At 39.2% G+C, this 20,629-nt stretch overlaps 1 long non-coding RNA gene across 1 annotated transcript in view; it reads left to right on the top strand.

The window, feature by feature from the left end:
- The window catches only part of LOC142603708 (uncharacterized), an 82,979-nt gene that overhangs the window by 32,063 nt on the left and 30,287 nt on the right, over positions 1-20,629 (top strand). The gene's annotated exons all lie outside the window — the stretch shown is intronic.

The following is a 20,629-nucleotide window of genomic DNA, read 5'->3' as shown; positions in this document are numbered from 1 at the left end:
ATTTACATGGTTTTGATCAGGTTTGTACAGCTACCACAAGAGTGACAGAGTCAGGGGACGTGTATGCAGCTGCAGCTGTTTTGTTGGTTTTGAGTTCTGTTTTTAAACTGAAATGGAAGATGTTAGCAAGATTCCTCCTTTTGGAAAAAAAAAAAAAAAAAAAATGATGCTAGTTGGCTTGAGGCCTGAAATAGCGGGGAGGCTCCTACCCTGGGACGTCTCCCATCAGGAGCACACAGCACTTTGCAGGCCATCCTTTCTGGGGACGTACATTCCAGGCCTACTGCGGTCTTTGTAAATACGGATGGCCTTTGTGTGGAAGATGTATACTGCTAGCAAGGGGGAGAGGGAAGGGATATTTGCATGCAACTTTCACATCTGCTACTGAACCCAAGAGCCTGATTAGTATCTGCATTCCTTTCCCCAAATAAACAGAGAACCAAATGGCTTGCAGATCTCCCGAAACGCCTCTTCCCCCATCCAAAGCCTTCTCTATCCTCTTCCTTAGGCCTCTGCAGGGTGAGGTTCAATGACTGGGACAGAACCACAGGTGCCATGTATGCCGCCTTTTCCGCAGTCACAGCAGGACGGGACAGGAACGGAGCCCCTCTGGGCAGAAAAGCTGTGGGCAATGATTTCAAGGTGGCTGATCCAGTGGAAAGCTTCCTGACCACTGACAAGGAGCCAGTTTGGCTAGCACATGCTCGGCATATCTCTAAATCACATCACATGATTCAGAATATTGTGTAGAGTTGTTTTTTTCCCCAGCTGTAATTACTTTTATTTTTGTTTTAGAGCCAACAGAACTAAATGTATTGGCAATATATGGGCAATGTAGCTGCCAGTGCTGTTTTGCTTGACACAAACACAGCATTGTTATTCACAATAAAGCACTTGTGATGTTGTTATCAGACTGGTAACACTGCTTTAATAGTTAGGGACTTCATGCAGTTAATCTAAACCAGGCTGGATTATATTCTTTCCTCCCACTTTATCCCCTCCAGAATCTGGTGGTTATTGTTCTCTTGGTTTAGGGTAGCTCACCCTCAACGGGAGGGAACAAGGAGCTGAGTGTTTCACTTGAGAAGAGTATTGTAGTTCAGGCCTCTGTGTTACAGTGGAAAATACCTTGTGAGTATGTTGAAAGCATCTCTTAATTATATAGTCTTATTGGTAGCAAATCAGAGGTTAACGAGTACCTCAACAGGTATTGTGAAGCGCTTTTTAGTTGCTAATGTTTCTGGTGGAAATACTGTATACTGTACTGGGTTGCAGTATAAAGTATGGCATACTCGTCCAGTAACGGTAATTATGGTATCCTGTTCCATCATTATCATCTGAATGGGATAGCACATTTAGAGTTTGTTCATTCATTTAAAACAGTAATAACTACTTTGTAGAGATCTGGATGACTGAGGTACATGTATGCATTAAAGAGCATATCTTGGGTTCATTAACAACTATTAAGCAAACTAGCAAAAAAGATGTAATATTTGTATGGTGTTGACAGGCACAATTTTTCTCCTGTGCCCGTGGACGAGTCGCTGTAGAGTTTGGTCTCACCATCTATATCTTTGTATACTTAAACAACGCGTGGGTGAGTTCCTGAGAAGCGTCAAAAGGCAACACCAAGCACAGTGACAAGAAGGAGGGAAAATTTCTGCATCCCTTTGACAAAAAGGTGTGCCCCAAGAACTAAGGGTTCCCAGAGGGATGGGAAGCAAGTGGGCCACTGTACCCCCCACCCACAGTAGGTCTGCAGTGGCACAAAGGGAGATGTGCTGCAGGGGACTCCAGGCAGCGATGTGCCTCCCAGAAGCACAAGGACTTGTGATTCACGTGCCGAAACATTGGTCTTGGCACCACCAGCAACTGCTACTGAAACTTCCTCTTTCCGTTCAGTGGGTTCCTAGCGTTCGAGGTCAGGCAGTAAGTCTGTGTCACAAATAAGAAAAAGAAGGAAGAAGCTATTCCTGGCGATACCTTCCAGGCTGCTTTGCTGTTCTAATAATTAATATTTGAATAGATTCAAAAATGCACTCCTTTGCTACATATAAAAGTAGGATCTTCCAGCTCTTGCTGGGATGTTCCCTTCTACTTTTCTACCAAGCTGTTTGCCACAAACCTTATTTTTATGTTGATCAGTATTTATGGTTGCTGTAAAATAGCCTATGTTGTAGTGTTTGTCTTATCAATGCAAAGTGATGAAAAGCATCCTCAAATTAACTCCTCTTTAAGGGAAAGAAAATAAAAACACAGTCCCTGGGCTGGTGTTGGAGAAAAAGGAATTCCCAATATTATTATTTGTTTGAAGTGAATGATTTTTGAAATACAGAGTAATTCAGTCAATCCTGTGCAATATTTTTTGTCATACGTAGGCCAGATAATTATAGTATAGAGTTTATTCATTTAATTTGGGCTAGTTTAGAAAGTGAAATATATAATTGTGCAACTGCTTTGTTCTTTTTCTAATAAAAGGTAGGAGCTTTTGAGTGTTATTAGACTGAGATAAGCTAGGCTTCTGTATAGCACAATTTTGTACGTCTGAACTAGCAAAAGCCTTTGAAGTCCTATGAATCTTTCTGCTTGTTAATTCTTCCATTTGTTTGATTTTTGGTACAAAGAAAATGAAAGAATATGATGAGATTATGGCATTTTAAGTCAATATTTATTAAAAAATCAATCTCGATGAAAATCTGCCCATCCCTCTAATTAGATGAGGCAACTTGAGGTTGATTTTTAATTGCAAAAGTAATTACACGGAGCAGATAGCCAGTGACATTTGATTATCTAGGTGATTGATTAAAAAGCCTAGCTCACAGAGCAGATTGTCAGCCAGGGGAATCGAGACAAAAGAGCAAATTAAAAAAGTTGTCCTGTTAGTAATCACAAAATTCAAGGATGAAATTACAAAGCTAAACACCTCCAATCCACCTCATCTTCATCACTCAAATGTCTGCAGCATGCCTGAGCTCAAAAAGGGGCGATAAAGAAATGGATTACTTTTAAAAGGAGGAAGTATTCAGGAAATATAAAAATGAAAGAGCAAAAGCACTGCTGAGAATAGGGACTTCAACCACACAAGCAAAGAAATAAAAATTTCTTTTAATTGTGACAGGGTTCATTTTCCCTGTGCTCTTATGAAAGCTCATTAAAACCAAGCAGGGTTAGTCAAATTAAATGAAGTATGTTGGGTAACGAAATACATTTTTAGTGACAAATCTTAATGATTATTTAAGAATCTAGTCTAGATTATCTCTTCCTCCTCCAATATATATGTATTTTACAGTGGAGATTCATTTAACTTTCTAATACTTTGGATTTATTTAATGTCATTTTAACTGATTGCAGTCTGTAACTGGAATGGGTACCACTGATGCCTTTCAGTAAAGAATGTTATAAAATGTTTGTGAAATTCATATATAAGGTGATGTGAATGAGGTGGGAAACAAAAGGAGAATTATGTTTGCCTATAATATCCCATTTTAATTTGATGATGCTTATCTCTTTGGGCTATACTGTTCTTGTAAGTTGGTCCAATGAGTTGATGAGCTACAAATCCTAAATTTTAAACCAGATCCTCCCAACAGAAGGTTTTGATGTATGTAGCATGATCTACACCGTGCTTCCATTGAGTCTGGAGGCTTTGGATGGAGTCCAGTGTGTGCTGGGGTTTTTTTACCATGACAAAGTACTGTTGTGTTTTATCTGAAGTATCAGATTGTTTTGGTCAAATAGTCTTTGGCAGAACAACTCCAGTCAGCTCAAAATGGTATGGAAGCCTGAAACTCATTCACGAAAAATAACTGCATTTTCTGAAACATCACGTGACTTCCTGATACCAGAAGAATACTTGGTTTTCTGTCATTTAAACAAGTGTCTGTCATTTTCTATATCACAGATGCCTGAAAAGTGGTGCAGTAGCAAGGGATGAGGTGGAACAGCAATTTAGCCTTTAAGTGAAACCAGAAATATATGCATATACTATTATAATCTATTTCATTAGAATAAAACAACCCAGAAAAGAGAGGGGAAAGGAAGTGAAATTGTTGTAAGCATCCCATCCAGGGTCAATTAACGTACAGCCTGTCAGCCTTTAGAGTCGTTCAGAGCTCAAGCGCAGCTAATATCAACTGGTAGCAAGGGGTGGGTTTACCATTGTGGGTGTCAGTGTCAGGCCCTTCATCTGTTATCTAGCAGGCATTCAGGGAAATCTTTGTGATCCAGTTACTAATTCCATGGAAACAACCTGGTTTTCGTCTTCCAGAGTGGTGTCATTGAGAAAAAGAAATGATTACTAGACTGTTGGATTTGTTAAATGCCAGCTCCATATTGTTCTTTTGTGAGGCTCCATTACCTGTCACCCATCAAAATGTAATCTGACAAAGGGTAAAAAAACCCATTCAATTGATTAAAGGGGCTTCTTGCATATTACAACACCATATAGTTTTCCAGGTTCCTGATGGGCCTTTTGCATTAAAGCACATGAACACTGAAACAGAGATGGATATAGGCCTTGGGGGGGTTTCTGGCTCCCTGACTTGAAAAAAAAAAAAAAAAAAAAAAAATTGCAGGAAAGACAAATTATGAAACAATGAGAGGGTCAAGTCAGTTTTGGAAATGTGTAATTGCCAACCTCAAGAGAATAATTTGAATAGAGTAATGCCGTAGAAAATTGGTATCCATTTTAGTACAACGAAACGTGTAAGGGTTTGTTGGGTAGTTCGTAAACATTACAACAGTTGTCTTTGTTCCTCTTTCAGCATTTTGAGGAGGTGGGGTGAAAGCAGCAGAAATAATTTTCTACAAGAGCAACTGCCAGACAAAATGTCGAACTAATTTACAGATTTTTGTAATTTCAAAGCTTTCTGCAGACAGTCTCATCTCCCTGCTATGTCTGAGACTGAAAGCAAAGTCACAGAATAAACTCAGTCTTGCATATTACAGCACTGTTAAGTCTAATACTAATACCCCATTTATGATGTTTACAATTTTTGTATCATTTTAGAGACAATATTTTTGTTTGCAAGTTAAATATTCTTTGTGTGATGTGTATTTACATTTGTTGTCTCATTTTCTCCCATGGAAGCTACTTCACACAAATGGCCACTTGCGTTGTATGGACACGGAACCCTCATCCCAATTTTCCAAAATAGCTGCTTTGGGTGATCTAATGGCTATGATTGTTCTGATCGGTTCACAGTCCTCCTCAGTCTGATTACTTCTATTTTTGCCTTTGCCTGCATTAAACAAGAAATTCAGATGTTGGTAATTAACTGGAGTTCCCCTGCTGCCAGCCCAAATTCAGTTCCAAAAAGCCCTGTATATTGCTACTTCTGCATTTGTTAACAATGTCCAGACAACAGGTCTGCAATTAGATTCCCATCTGTTAGGCTGAGCATTGAGCATAGCCAATGGATGCAAATGAACTCGGGTCCCTCAGTGGAGTGGATCCCTAACTAGCAGTATTATATTTGAAAAGAAATTTAGCAGTAAATGACAGGGAAGGAGATAGGGCTTTTAATAATACAGCAACTCTGAAATGTTTAAATGAAAGCAGTAAAATACTGTTGCTACATATGATGGTTGCTCTAACAAATCTGAAAATATATTCAAATGTTCCACTGTTTTCCTCAATGTCTTGAATGCTGCATTAGATTGAGGGGGAAAATGCTAACTTTAAATGTTAGGTACAGTCCTTACTGCATAAAGTAATGCCGCATGACTATATAAATATTCGATACGTATCGATATAATATAAATTATCATTTGAGACACTTAAAGGAATGCGTCAAAATATTAAATATTTTTACAGGATAAAATGGAAAAGGCAGAGAGATGCATTTTTAGAAATTCTTGTGTTTAATCTGAAACTGCAATTTTGTATCAGTTCTAACAGCGTTATAATAAGGGATAATCCTACCAAGTCCATAGGCTGTGTGTTGCAGGATTAGCTAAAGCTTGCATATTTAAATGTTTCATTTTCTAGTAGAATGTCTATAAAATAGACAGTAAAACCCACTTAAACTAATACCTGTTGAAGGGCGAAAATGGTAAGGAAAAACACTCTCTGCAAACTCAGATTTTCTTTAAGTATTCATTGTATTACTCTTTTGCCTTTTCAGAATTTGCAGATCGAAAAATAAATACTATACATAGTACCTGAATATAGAGTTAAACAGGCTTTTTTCTTATGCATTAAAAATGTAATAGTTCTGGTGTAAAATGAATTTACGTGTTTATAGTAATTTCTTTAAATAATACGTATATCTTAGAACAAACAAAATCCTAAAGTAATAGTAAAGCCTTTCTAAAGTAATACTTGCAATTATTTTGGTGCCCTAGTAAAAGGAGAAACCATTTCTACATTATAAAAACAGGGGAATGGTTTTTGGTGGAATTTGTGATGTACAGAGTTCAAATTTACACACGTTAGTTTTTATTGCACTTATTTTTTCTCTTTGGTAGTGGTAATGAGCATTTCAAATTGTGTTGTGACTTCTTTCAGCAAGAGTTTTGTCATAATCATCAGTGAGATCTGGACTGCACTCCATGTTTCCCACCAGAGCAAATACTAGGGTGACAGAATCCTAAAGATACCAAAACAATTGTCAATATTACAATTCAGGTTAAAAAACCCCCAAAACCAAACACAAAAAACCTTCTAAGGCAACTATCAACATATTATTTCTGAGTTTGGGATTTCATTTTTCTGTCTGCAAGATGTAAAGAGATGGTTTGTGCCCCCAACATCTTTACGTTGAAGGCAGGTAAGGGGTGAGGAGATCTGTTCGAGAGCACAGAGCATCAGCCTGGCAGAGTGGAAATGGGAATATTTGATTTCCACGTTCTCAGCGCAGAGCAATGCACTGGCCACCTGTTGCACCAGTGAAGTGCATTCTTGCTTCATAAAGCAACTTTGGTTTCCCATTATACGGAATAGTTATCCTAATCAGAATGTCCCGGTGGTTCACAGTTAGAGCTTTCCGTTACCAGGAGGGTCCCCCGTTGTCTTTGCCGCTGAAGGTTCTGAGAGCAGCAGCCCCGTTCTGGTGAGGAGAGCGAGCCTTGACCGTTGCTGCCGGATTCGAGAGCAGCGTCAGCGGGGTTGAGCGTAGCACCGTACTGCTTGTGCACTTGGGGCAAGGTGGAAGTGTGCTGTGGGGAGGATGTGCCCTGCTCTGCAGAACCACGTGTGACTTTTGCATTGAATAAAAGTAAATGGACTTAGAGGGTTTTTTTTTTTGGGCTCTTCGAGAAAAATTGCATCTGTTTGTTTCACCCTAGCCGGCAGTGTGGGATTGCTCAGGATGAGATGTGTGCTGCTTGTCACCATGACAAAAGTGCCTCTCTGGGATTTGACGTTTCAGGGCCTATCAGAAGATGTGTGGGATCAGAATTCCCTGCCAGGCAAGCCGTTGGTCCAAGCGTGCTACAGGCAGGGTGGGAGCTTGTGATTGCCTGGTCCGTAGCCTGCTAATCTTCCAGATTAGTCTATGCTTTGTCCCCTGGGGGATGGAAGGCCATCAGCAGAAAGCAAGAGCAATCCGTTGCTCTTTCCCTGACAATAAACAGATAGTGACAGCAGCTAGAAACCTTGTCACAGTGCTGTAGAGATCCGGGAGGGTATGTGGGTATGGTGTTTTAGTCAGTCACATTTTTCTTTCTGTTCCTAAATAGAAAATTACTTGTACGTGCAAGTGATGGAGGGACTGTGTGTGGGAAGGAGGGCCTACAGAAATGTATAGGTGCACGAAGAGGTGGTTCTAGCAGGAAAATTTTGGTCTGCTGCTTCTGTACTTGGCTTATGCTATGCTGTTATGCCATTAGTATCTCCCCCCAGCAGTAAACTGGGGACATCCACTGGTTCTTGTGCTTTGACGGAAGCGTTGGCTTGGGTAGACGCACATAACGCGGCATGGCTCTGATGGCTCAGGGGAATCTCGTGTGCTTACGTGCTCAGGCAGCGGGCAGTGAAGAGGTACAAGCACTGGGGACCTCTGCTGTCAGATGGTGCGGAGCACCAGCGGAAGGGGGGAAGCCTCTGTCCGACTCCAGTGGTGGCTGTGGGCCACGAGAGGCAGCCAGTGCCTCCACCAGCCCGGCTGCCCCCGCTTTAGCCAGCAGCGTGGTGTGTGGGCACGGCTGGGAGCGTGGACACCTCTGGGCTTGGAATGGAGCCTTTCCACACCTCGTGACTTTTCTTAGGCTTTCAGATGACATGTCGCTATTTCTGCCTTCTAAATCAGAAACTGGCAGCTCCACACCATGCTAAACATTGTACTTTCTCCACTTCTTTTGTGCATCGCTTTGCTTGGTTTAAAGTCTGGTCTCACGTGGAATAGCTTCTTCTAGTGAGAGTAGCCATGTGTTTATGACTGGGACTCAGGTTTTTGGTGTGTGGTTCTTGCTATGACGTGGGTACTTCTGGGAGTTGGAACGAGTGAAGTTTTGCTCTTTGCCTCCTTCGATTGCACACTGTGTAAAGGCTCACAGACTTTTCACTGGCTGTGTACTTTCCAGGACAGTAAACTCCTGGGGGCTGCTCCTGTACAAGTGACAATTAGCTACTGAATCTCAACGTTCTCCAGAAGTAGTGTTTTCTCACCACACGCGACTGCTATTTTTACATTCCTGTTTTCTTATTTTTGAAATCTACTTCCATAGATTTTTCTTTTATAGCTTTATGTTGTTTAATAATTATTTTTTAAGTTATAACCAGGCTTTCCCCTTTTAATAAGAGGCACTTCAAGTTTTCCAGCGCAATGTCTGCCAGCTAGCTTCTTTCTTATTTCGCTTGTATTGTTATTACCTGGAGGTAGGTCTAATAACAGGAGCACAGCATCAATGTTCTGCATTGAAGTAAGGAAATTAACCTAATAATTGTCTCTTAAATGTGTTCTTTCATTACACAACTCGTGGGGGCAAGGGGCAGAGGTCATTTAACTCACACAGTGATCACATTGTCATCAGCATAGAAAACTATTATCTGACTAGGTTATAGCTAATCCTACCAATAACGTTTTAACCAGCCTAATTTTTCTAATAAAGAAAAATACAGATGAGGTAACAAAAGTTGGTCAAAAGAACCTATTGAATGAACACCAACCAATCAACATGGCTCGAGTTTGTTGGAAGACAATTTTTACTCCGTTCCCACCAGAAGTACACCTGCCAGCCCTTTGTAATCTATTACTAACATTATTTCTTTTGCTTGTTATACCTCCGACTGGCTTGATAGCAAAACTTCCATTCAGAATGGGCTGTGTCTTGACACACCAAAAGCTTTCAGTCACAAACAGAGCTTGTAAGCGGTTCAGGCTGTTTTGGATGTTTTAATTTGGTAGGAGATTGTCTTCCAGCAGCCATTCTTTGTTTTCAGAAGGCTGTTGGATTTGCTCAGTCTTTGGGAAGTCGGTATTTTTCTCTACAGCGGGATGTTGCTCAGGACAAACTCCGTGTGTATTCCGACAGCCTGCTCTGTGATCGGTTTGTGCCCAGGTGGCTGCACGCCGTACGTACCGAGAGGGGAAGCTGGTGGTAGCGTTTGACTCTGTGCTCTCTGTGGCCCCACTTCAGATTGCCCAGGGAGCCTGGGAGACAAGAGCGAGAGAGATGCTGGAGCGTTTTGGGCTTTTGTATTAAAGGCTCTACTGTGATCCTTGCCCTACAGGTACTCCAGCCTTCCTGCACACTGGTGTGTGCCATGACTGTAGCATGTGATTATAATAATCTTTATAGTTATCCTCTATATGTAGTTCAAAATAATCTGATTGTTATAAAAGAGAGTTAGGATGGGAGAGAGTTAAGTAAGACAGAGGTAAACACAGATGGCATCTAGTGAGAGGAGTTCGTGTGTGACACTGGAGGCACGGGAGCCGTGGGACAATTCTGGTTTCTGGCCTGAATTAAAAAGGGGAAAGAAAAAAAAAAATCTGCCTTTCTGGTTTATTATTTGCCCTTGATAGCCTCCTGTCTTGTTGACAAAGAAAAAGAGAGTTTCTACCCTCTCTAGTTGCTTATTATTGCTAAGCTGCTATTGAAGCACCCGGGAAATTAATTTACAATCTCTTTCACATTCTCTGTGACACAGGGAATCAATATTTGAGCAAGACCATCACCTCCAGAAGTAACCCACAGTACCAGCTTCCTTCGAATAGTTTTTACATGAAGCGTTGCCCCCTGGCACGTCCCCTTTCCCCAGCCCCACTCCACCCCGGCTCCGCTGGTCTGTGGTCAAAGCGTTAGGCAACAGTTTTTATTAACTGTAATAACAATATTGCAGAGCTGGCCAATTTAAACTGAAGTCCTAGCATAGCCCTGCATTTCACAGCTGATTCATATTGACGAGCGCTGCTTACCCTGTGAACTGTAAGCTGCTGGAATGAGCAGAGCGGCTGCGGTTTTCTTTCAAGTTGCAGGATCCAAAGGCAGCAGTAATTGTTTTTGAAATGTTTCTTTTTATTATTATTAAATAAGTTCATTGTATACATTGAAACCTGGATCGCTCCTGCTCTGATTTGCTTCCCTTTTCATTGCCAGGCCTAAAGTGCAGGAACAGTGTGTGTGTTTTGGATTGCTTCTAAGCCATAATAAAAATATCCTTTCTGCAGGGAGAGGGTGCCATCTCTGCTGTTTCCTCAGAACTGTGTAGTCCGTAATTAGTCAGGATTTCCAATTCGGAGTGCTAAATGGAAGAGACAGGATGAACAAGAAACCCAACAAAATAACTAGATCTTATTTAAGCTAACATAAAAGTGCAGAAATATGTTACTCGTATATCATGACAGATTCTAGCCCAGCCTAATTCAGTTCTTCATGTGCGTATTGGCATAGGGCATCAAAAAACTGTTTGAAAAGATGTGCTTACAAAGCAAGGCACTTTACCAACTGTCAGGAACTGCTTTGAAACACATTCTTACCTCTAGATACTATTTACCTTGAGGATGTACACTGTATATGCTCTCTTCAGCTTAGAGGCCCCAGGCTTGAGTAGCAGCAGTTACCGTATCTTCCCAAACTCCCTTGTAAATTATCACATACGTGCCTTGCAGCACCGGGCTGTTTGCTCAGCAGGCAAACACAATGCAGCAGCATTATTAAATTTCCATGAAGTTTACCAAATTTGCAGGATCAGTAGGGTGGACCCAACAGGGGAGCTCTCCTACTGCCTACAGCACCTTTAAAGCAGCTGATGGTGCCGCTGATACTTTGCATTCTGCTGTTACTCTGCTGCTGTAGCCATCTACTTAATCTCCACAGCAAAGATTAGTTTATTCGATTAAGTCTGTTCCCTATAGACCATCCCTGTAGCTCCTTGGAAGGCATCAAGACTGTGTGTCTCCAACCTTTTACCAGCTAAAAAGATTCAATAAAGTAATCTTTTCCCCCTCCTTTTATATGATTGGAAAATAAATTGAAAATGAATTTCAGTTATTGCTTGTGTTTTAAATATGAGATAAAGGTCAGCCCCCTCTAGCTATCTCCATAGATGGAGATTAACACAAGCATGTTCCATTATAAAATCATATAGCAGTTTTGTAAATCTGTCAAGTCATCTACAAATATATAATTAGTCTGTTAGATTTTGAAATCAATAAACAATGACTTTTCAGTCCTGTGCCTAGAAAGCTTTGCTAGAGAGTGCTTTAGGCATAGAAGTCCAAATAGCAAGATGTTTGCACTGTATACATTAAGTTGTTCTCTGGATCTGTTTAGATGTCGAAGGTTAATTGAAAATTAGGTGTACGTGTGCTTTTTTTTATTACCTCTTTTTTTTTTTTTAACTCTACTAAAGAAAAGCAGCCAATTTTAAACTTGGGTTTTTTTGTTAAAGCAGTGTGTCAAACAGTGGATGTTTAAAGTGTAAGCTTCCCATTTTTCTGTTCATAGTTGGCTACAGCGAGATGGTGACTGTGAATGTTTGTAAAGGAACATTCATAGACATATTTATACAAGGCATGTGTTCACCGTTTGTCATCACTGTCACAGAACATGATTTCCCGGGTCAGAAAATTGACTTCAAAGCTTGACCCTGAAGATTTGACTTGCCTGTTTGCTTATTCTGGTTCAAGATGTGATGTCAAAAGCTGTCCTATTAGTGGCACCTTTTCACATTTAGTTTGCTCAGGTTGATAATAATGATACTGGAAGGACCGCATTTTGATGTTGAAAGAGATAGGGGAAGGAGCACTGCTGAAATTGATGGTGTTGACAATAGGAGGTGAGATTGGGAAAAGAGATATTAAAATGTGGATATTACTTTAAGTGACAACATTCCTTTGTTAAAGTGCTATACATCATCATGAAATTAATTTTACTGGTGTATCCTCTTCCTAAATTAAGAATTTTTTTATACAGTATAGGCACTGTTTATACCAGTTGCAAGTATATACATATGTATGGTTTGAACGCAACTTAAAGTGGATTAATTAGAATACGCTGATTAGAATGGATCACACCATGTTTCATTTAATTATTCATTTTAATACTGAATTTTGATACGCAGAAATTAATTGTTTTTAAAGTCTACTTGCTTTAGAAATAGGCTAATATAATTTTATCTCCAACTCTCAAAATCAGACCTGCTATCACTCATCTCCTGGTTGTGTTAGCGTGGCATTGTTAGAAGTTGCTGGATATACGTAAGGGTCTATCAGAATCCCGGGATCTTGGAAAATAAAAAAAATTTAAATTAGATTATTGAAACACTTAACAAGATGACACTTATGGCAGGATAAATGTCAAATCAATAACTTAATGCTCACAATTGAGTATCCTGGGTTTTAACTTACGATTACCTGTTTATTGATCTACCTCGTGACACCAAAGTAGAGAATTATTGTGATATTCTTTATTTTTAAAAAAGAAAAGGGAGTCTTATGCAGCATAACATCTGCATCGGTGATAGTTTTCATAGCATGCTGATAGCGTGACATAGTTAAATCCGTGTTGTTGTTGCTGCTAGTAAAGTTAAAATAGATGGGCTTCCCATTTTAATACATCCTGATAACAATAACAATACAACCTTTATGTAAAATCATATTCTCAAAGTTTCCAAGGCACTTAGCTGGCGCAGACCACAGTGAGAATGCAAAGTAGCCAGTGTGTAAGGTCGCTCACAGAGGAGAATCGCGACTGGGAGCCTTGCATGAGGTGCGCACCTCATCAGCCCTTGGACTCCCTCCTGTACTGTAACACCAGGCTTCACTTGTTGATTTAGAACACTATTATTAATAATCATTTCATTCCTTATGTTTGCTTGTTTTTATGATTTTACAGTGACTAGCACACACATTTATTTATTATTTTTTCTTTTATCTCACCATATTAGCTGGTTCCAAATTCCCATTCCACTAAGACCCAGGATGTATAGAGTTGTCCATTTCTTCCCTAACTGTGTGTGGGTCCTGATCCCTTCGCAGTGGCAGGCAGCAACAGAAGTTGCCTCTGTGTACAGTGCTTCTTCCTTGGTAGTTCCTTAAGTGTGGTGCGGTCTGACTGCTCTGCTGTTGAGGGGTCTGCGAGCTTCTAAGCATCACAATTGTAATGTCAGTCTTGTGAATTAAGTTATATTACTTATAGCTAACTTGTGAAGAACATGTATGTAACTCTGGGCAACCTTTATGTATCTGTTCATGTCTGTGATCTGCGAACCTGCACTTTCTCATAGCATGCAATTTACATTGTGCAAAGAAAATGCAAAGCAGAGCTATAGTACCCCTGTAGAAACAGTCGCGTTCTGCCAGCTTTGCTTGGGAGTAGCTTGCATGCAATCTCAAAAAAAAAAAACCCAAAAAACCAACCAGCTTCAGTGCATGAATATGGATTGCGCAACTGGAGCTAGTAGACAAACATCATCAAACAGTTTAGTGGGGTTTGATGGAATTAAATTAAACTAATGGTCTCTTTTCATTGAGGTAGCTACTTAGCCCATGTAAAAATGATAATCTAAATCGAGATAATTACTCAGGAATATGTTACCTAGGGATGTTGTATCTTACCGACTTAGCTTGTATGTGTGTACAAATTTATATATACACAATTCATTGAGAGGGCCAGAGTGCTTAAATGCTGCATTTGTTGCGTACAAGCTTAGGTGAGACTAAATCACAGTCAATTCTCTTGAATACATTCCTTTAAAAATGACTGTTTGAGTTGGAATCTTATTCAAACTGCAAACAGTAAATACCCAGTCTTCATGTTGTTTGTTCCACCCGTCCTGTCTCAAATGAACAAAAGCTTCTGACACCTTTGCAATGAAGACATGTTTAGAGGGGAAGGGAAACGTAGAACTGAACCAGTAAAAGAAACCTATTAGGTGTGACACACAGATTTCAGTTGTGATTACAGAATTTTGTCTTCACAGAAAGTCACCTTGACTTTAAAAACTAAAAAGGTCCTGAATTATATGCTAATTATGATGCATCTCTTCAACTAAATGGTTGAATAAGTTTTTAAGCACTCTTCTTGCTGAAATAGTTCACATGAAATTCTTTCTTCCTTACTTTTTTTTTTTTTTTACTCCCCCCAAACAGAGTTGGTTGGTCAAGTTGATCTCTTGTTTGAAATTCAATCAAGGGCATTAAAGTGTAAACCAGTTGGAAAAACAAAGAGCTTAGGGAAATCATTTGCTTAAACAACAACAAACAAGCACTGGTAATCTTCTTACAGAAATTAATGAAGGGAAAACCCCCTTAGCTTGGGTGGATAATGATCCTTAGCTATCATGTAACAAGCCTGGAAGGTTTAGGGAGAAGGTGAAAATTAAGAAAGCTGGATTAAACTGAACTTCCAGAGGAACAAAAAGAAATTGAGGATAAAGATCAGTTCTCCCAATTTGAGATTGAAAAGTAGTTCTGAACTGGAAGGAGTTTAATCCTTTATGCAAATCTGGTTAAAGTTAAGTTTTCATCTCACAATGTTTTTTTTCTTTCTACTGTACAGCTAATAAATACTGAAAAATAATTCAGACAACTGTCTCGTTAATAGTTGTTTTATGCAATGAAAGCTTTTTCATCAGGTAGAGCTATAAAACTGGTAAAAAAAAAATTGTTACCTTTATCTTCTCATGATTGTCTTTAATGCTTATTCTTTACTAATTAATCTCTTCAAATTATTTAACTACAAAATTGAGATCTCCTCACATTAGAGCCTACCCCAGAGGATATTCATAAGGGACTTCCTGATAACTCAACAAAATTTAATTAGTTTTCTCAGTACCTACATGTTTATCTTTTAATAATGATAGGAGGAGCTGCCTTCACTTCCACTAAGCAGCTAAACTAACTTCTGTAACTTCCCTTTCAGTCAGTCCTCGTTGAAAAAAATAAGCTATTATTATGTCATATATACTTTTACTAATAGCTATTTCAGTAAAAGTTTTTAATTATCCTATCTCTGTTTAATGTGGCAAAAGATGGTTGAACACTGGAGTTAATTCTCCCTTCCTCTCTCTTCCTCCACAAATAAAAAAAGTGTTCAAGTTGTCTTCTGGTTTTTGCCCTTCTCTTAAGGCTCATCATTGCTCAAGGTTTGTTTTAAGTCAGTGAAAGGGCGGAAAAGCAAAGTGATGGAAGTACATGTTTTGTAACTCTGCTAGGGCAGGTGGAACAATCCTCTGTCAAAATATCACATGAAAGCTTTAGTAATTAAATGAAAAAGTGGTATTTGGGGATCTGGGCTCTGTCTCTAGGTAGACCCAGAGGGAAGCCAGTCGGCAGTCTTCACCCACCCAAAACTCAATCCTAATGCGGTGGGAGCTGTAGGTGGATGTTCGTTTATGCTCCAAGCCCACAAACACTTACAGGCATACTCAGATTTATGGGACTTTGCAGTGCGTCAAGTTAACCACATATCTGGGCATGCCTTTGCAGGATTGGGGCATTGCTTTTTCTAGTCATGCATAGCTCACCTGTTTTCTGAGGAATGGTGCCATCAGGAGGCATAAGAATTTCAGGACAAGAAGTGGACAGGTCTGAAATGTACTACACATGGTATGAAGCCTGCTGAAAAATAGTATTTAATCTTGAGGGATGAGAGGGGGAAGGGTGCTGGGGAAAATTGCCTTTAAAATCAGAGCAGTAATAATTACTTTAAAGCTTTGTACTGTGCCATCACCTTGCCATTAAGCCTGATGTCCTCCTTTCACAGAATTTCTCCTGGCTTATTCTCAAATACATTTAAAGTGTTAAGTAATATGAAGTGAATGAAGCTGGTGATACTTTAATGTTCGTAGAGACTGATTGTTTTACATTTCAGTGTAGATTAGATCAGACTGAGCAGAAGTCATTTCATATGAAATATCCTCGAGTGTGTAATCTCTTGATTTAATTTTGTAGCCTCAATCTAGAATTTAAGTGAGAAGACTGAAATAAGAAGTCCTTCACATTTACTTCATTGAATCTCTCTTTGTGGCTTGTCAATAATTCCCTATATAAACAGACAGGAAATTGTACAAATTTTGAAAGCTTGAGTAGCAGCCTAAAATATTCCAGTTAAAATCTGTTTGTTCCTGTTCTTTCTAAAAGATCATCCAAGAATATTAGAAGGAATTCTTAAAATCATGCTTAAAATAATGATCATATCAGTGTTTGCAGAGTTTTCGAGCCCAGACTTGCACAAGATTTGCCTTCAGATCTCTTAAGTAAGAAAAAATATGCCTTCAACATAGCATTTTTAAGAAACTGTTTCCCTTTCAACCATATTAATATAGAAACAGAATTATACTAAACCATATTTCTTTAAACTAGCATATTCACTGTCCTTATCTGCTCCCCATATCTATAACCTTGAGTGCTTCCAAGTCTGTAAGGCATTTACTCTCAGAATATCCCTGCCCAGTGGGACAATGCAGTAGTCCTTGTTTGACAGTCCTGGAACTGGGGCGTAGAGTCTAAAGTCCTGATCCTCAAAAATATTTAGATGCTTAAGACATTTCTTACAAAAAATTAGAAGCCTTATTATTTTCGTTGAGAGTTAGGAGCATAACAGGAGTATTGTTTCTAAATACATTTGAGTATCTTGACCTAGATGATCAAGAGATTCCCATAGAACAGGGATTTGAGTTGGGTTTCCCAAATCTTAGGCTTGATGCTTTAACTACTGGGCCACCCTCTTCTGTAATGATGCTCCTGCAGATTAATGCCCAAATCTTACTGTGGAGTAGATGAAACGGAGACATGAAATATGTTCATGGCTAGTGATGCAAGTGTCCCTTATACCCAAAACCTGTCATACCTTGTATTCTCTAATTTGTTTCAGTGTCTAGCAAAACTTAGACATGACCCAAGAGGCCTCTGGCCATCCTACTAAATATGAGTATGTCCATCCAAATAATGGCTAGCCAAGTCTGCTTCCTCTTGAAGCCCTAATAATTTTGAATACAATGTAGTGCAGTCTAAGTCAAATGGCTCTTAAAATAAGAAAGCTAATAGCTCAAAGATTTTTGTACTCAGGTGATGAGGGAAATACAGTAGCATCTGTTAATCTTACAAGTTTTCTAGCACATCTGCCTCTGATTTTTAGTAAAGAGTAAAGCTAACATGTAGGTTATTGTGATCCTCTTCAGCACTTGGGCCAGTAGTCACATCCTGAGAGAAACTGTGCGCCGAAAAACAAAAATCTGGGGATTCTTTAGGGAAGAGACTACAAGTGATTGAGCAGGTGAGCAGCCCACATCACTTAAGTGCTGCTAGCTTCAAGCTTTCAGCTTGTTCTTTTCCAGCTTAAAGTTCTGCATTAAAAAATACGTATATATATAGGATGGAGGAAGTGTTGTAATAAAACATCATTATTAGTACACTAAAAACCTTATATGTATACCTTTTCTCTATGTACTATCCATTCTGATCTTCAGCTTCACTCTTCAGAGGATACTTACCTCAATGCATAACCCTTTTTGGCTTTCAGACGAGTTTTGGACTCAAGTAGGCTTATTGGTGTGACTTATTTCTGCTTACTGTTTACTCAGCTTTTATGCCAGTAACTAAACATCCTTATTCAGCCCCCTTCTAATTTCTGTTGGCCAGAGAGATGGGAATCATAATTGTAGTTCTTACCTGCCTGCTCTCATGAAAGACTCAGAGATTTTAGCTGGCTCTCAGAAGCTATATTTTTACAGAGGATGTAATTAAGAAAGTAAAAATTGCTGATTTCAAATGCTAAATTACTAAAAGCAAATGCATATAGTGGAGTCTTAGATACCCACATGAAGCAACTGTTGTTGAACTCTACTTTCTAGGCTTGACTGTTGTCACATATGCTTGGGTTACTGTCTGCAAATAACCCAAGCCAAAAAGAGGTTGACAAATCAATTCTGAAAGAGTTCAAATGCTTGCAGTTCTTGGATGCCTTGGCGTGTTATGTGGAGCATAATGGCCAAATCTCAGCTGAAATTCAGATAGCTGTTTCCATGGGAAAGCAGGCATCTTGGACTTTTTTCTAAATCATTTCTTTTCTGATCTTTGACGTGTTATTGCTAAATAGTCTCATCTTACACTGTCAGAATTGGATGTATTTTATGTCACCTTAACTAGACAACAAGACTTATCGAAGTTGACCAAAGAACTTCTTGTAAATAGGCTTATTCGGGACTGTATTTGTTGATGAAGGTTCAGAGTTGCCTACCTGCTAAAGGTGAGAGCCGTAGTACATCCATGGAGCTTGGGCTGTTCTGCAGCAGCCAAGGTTTACTGATAAGTGGGTAATGTTGGCTATTATGATACAGTGAATGTTTTCATACTCGTTTTATTGAACCTACAACCTACAAAGCACAAGGAGGGCTTGGCTTTGAGGAATGATCCCAGTATTCCAGAGGTAGACCACAGCATCCAAAAGTAGGAGTGATAGCAAGTAGTAATCTAACCTATATAAATGTTTTCCGTGCTAGTGGCTTGAGCTTGGGAGGAGCTATGATCATCACGGACAACTTAGTAGGTTCTGCTTCAAACTGTGAGACACTTACCAAAAGGCCTCAGGCTTTCTATAAGAAACTTCTGTCTAGTTTAGCAGGAACTCTGGGATGATTCCCGAAGGCGCCTTTAATGTTCTAACTGCCAATGCTTTTGCTGGTTACCATTTAATGCTGTGTTTTGCATGCTACTCCACATGGGAGCTTTCCTAAGTTCATTACTACTACAGAACTGGCTGTTCTGGCTGAGAAGAAGATCAAGCTGGAGGGAATAAGCTAAATCTGATGTTACTTTGTGGTCAGATAGAGCTGTATTACGGACCACAGAGGAACAAAATGTAAATTAAAGTTCTTTCGCTTCTGTTTTCTCACCACTATCTGAGTAGCTTATTGCAGGGCTGAGAAAGCGTCACTGAAATAATATCTAGCTATAGGCAAAACTCTTTTCTTAAGACTTTAAATTGTACCTGGGCATTTGTGGAATCTAGATATCTTTCTGTAAATCAGGACCAGTGGTGTGATCTTTGAGTAAAAAGCAAATAAACAGTAAAAAAAGACTAATATGTATATGCTTTTGGTATAATTGTAACATGTAATATACTGTGTATAAAGTTTTACAGATGGGAGAACTGAGGCACAGAAAATGATGCGTGTCATGTGAGATAACGCAAGGGTTTAGTGAGAAAATTGCTCTCTTCTGCTCCTGTAAGTTAGAAGAAAGCTGCCCTACTCTTCTGTTTTGTTCGTAATAATGCACATATGATCACTCAAATATTTCCGTAGCATGTATCTCATGGTTTGAGCTTCTTTTATACCTCCATTATCTACCTAAAAGTAGTTAAAAATCACTCGAATTCTGTGGATACTGCAAATCCATACTTCGGGAGGAAGTTTTGAAATATACCATATGTCTGATTTTTATTTAAAATAGAGTTGCCAGTTAATTCACTTTCACATTTAATAACCTATACAATGCATAACTATGATTGCAGACTGTAACCTCAATTTTTCACCTTTATGGGCTTTCTTGTATATTAATCTAAAGAAAAGTAAAGATTGGGCAGTTGCATGTAAAATTTCCTAAATAATAGTGTTTGAGGCTGCTGCCTGAGTTGTGAAAGAAACGCTGCTTTTCTCCTATGACATGAAGCTTTAAGGACTTTATGTCCTGATCAAGAAGGAATGCTTTAATAAGCATCCATGTTAGAGGGTTTGTGCTGTGTAAGCTTGGTACAGACCATATGGGCAAAAAGGCACATTGTGTGGCGACAACTGCCCTGCTTGTCATCCCCAATCATACTTGCTCTAATCCTTGTTTTAATTTACTCTGCTTGTACAGCACCAATCCTGCCAGTGCGGTCCTTAGGGTCCCTTCATTCCTGCCATTTATGACAAGGAATATGCAAAGGCACAATTATTCATCCACTAAGGTGACAGAGAAGGGCTCTGCTTGGGAATATGTTCCCAGACTTGCAGCATCATAATGTCAGTTGTTAAAGCACTTTGCAGTTGCAAACAATTCTTGAGAGACTTTTTTTTTTTTTTTTAATATAAATATTTTTGAACACAGAAGTGCTAAGACTGAATGAATCCTTATTGATTAAGAAGTGCAACGCTGGAAAGTTTTTATACATAACGTTCCCCAGACTTTGCTTTTTATTCAAATGGAATGTTTTTTGTCTTTCCCTCTCCACTTAATGATTGTGCTCTTATCATTTG

This window comes from Balearica regulorum, chromosome 13 (genome assembly GCF_011004875.1).
Source record: "Balearica regulorum gibbericeps isolate bBalReg1 chromosome 13, bBalReg1.pri, whole genome shotgun sequence".
Lineage (NCBI taxonomy): Eukaryota > Metazoa > Chordata > Aves > Gruiformes > Gruidae > Balearica > Balearica regulorum.
This window is presented reverse-complemented; position numbering and strand designations above follow the sequence as displayed.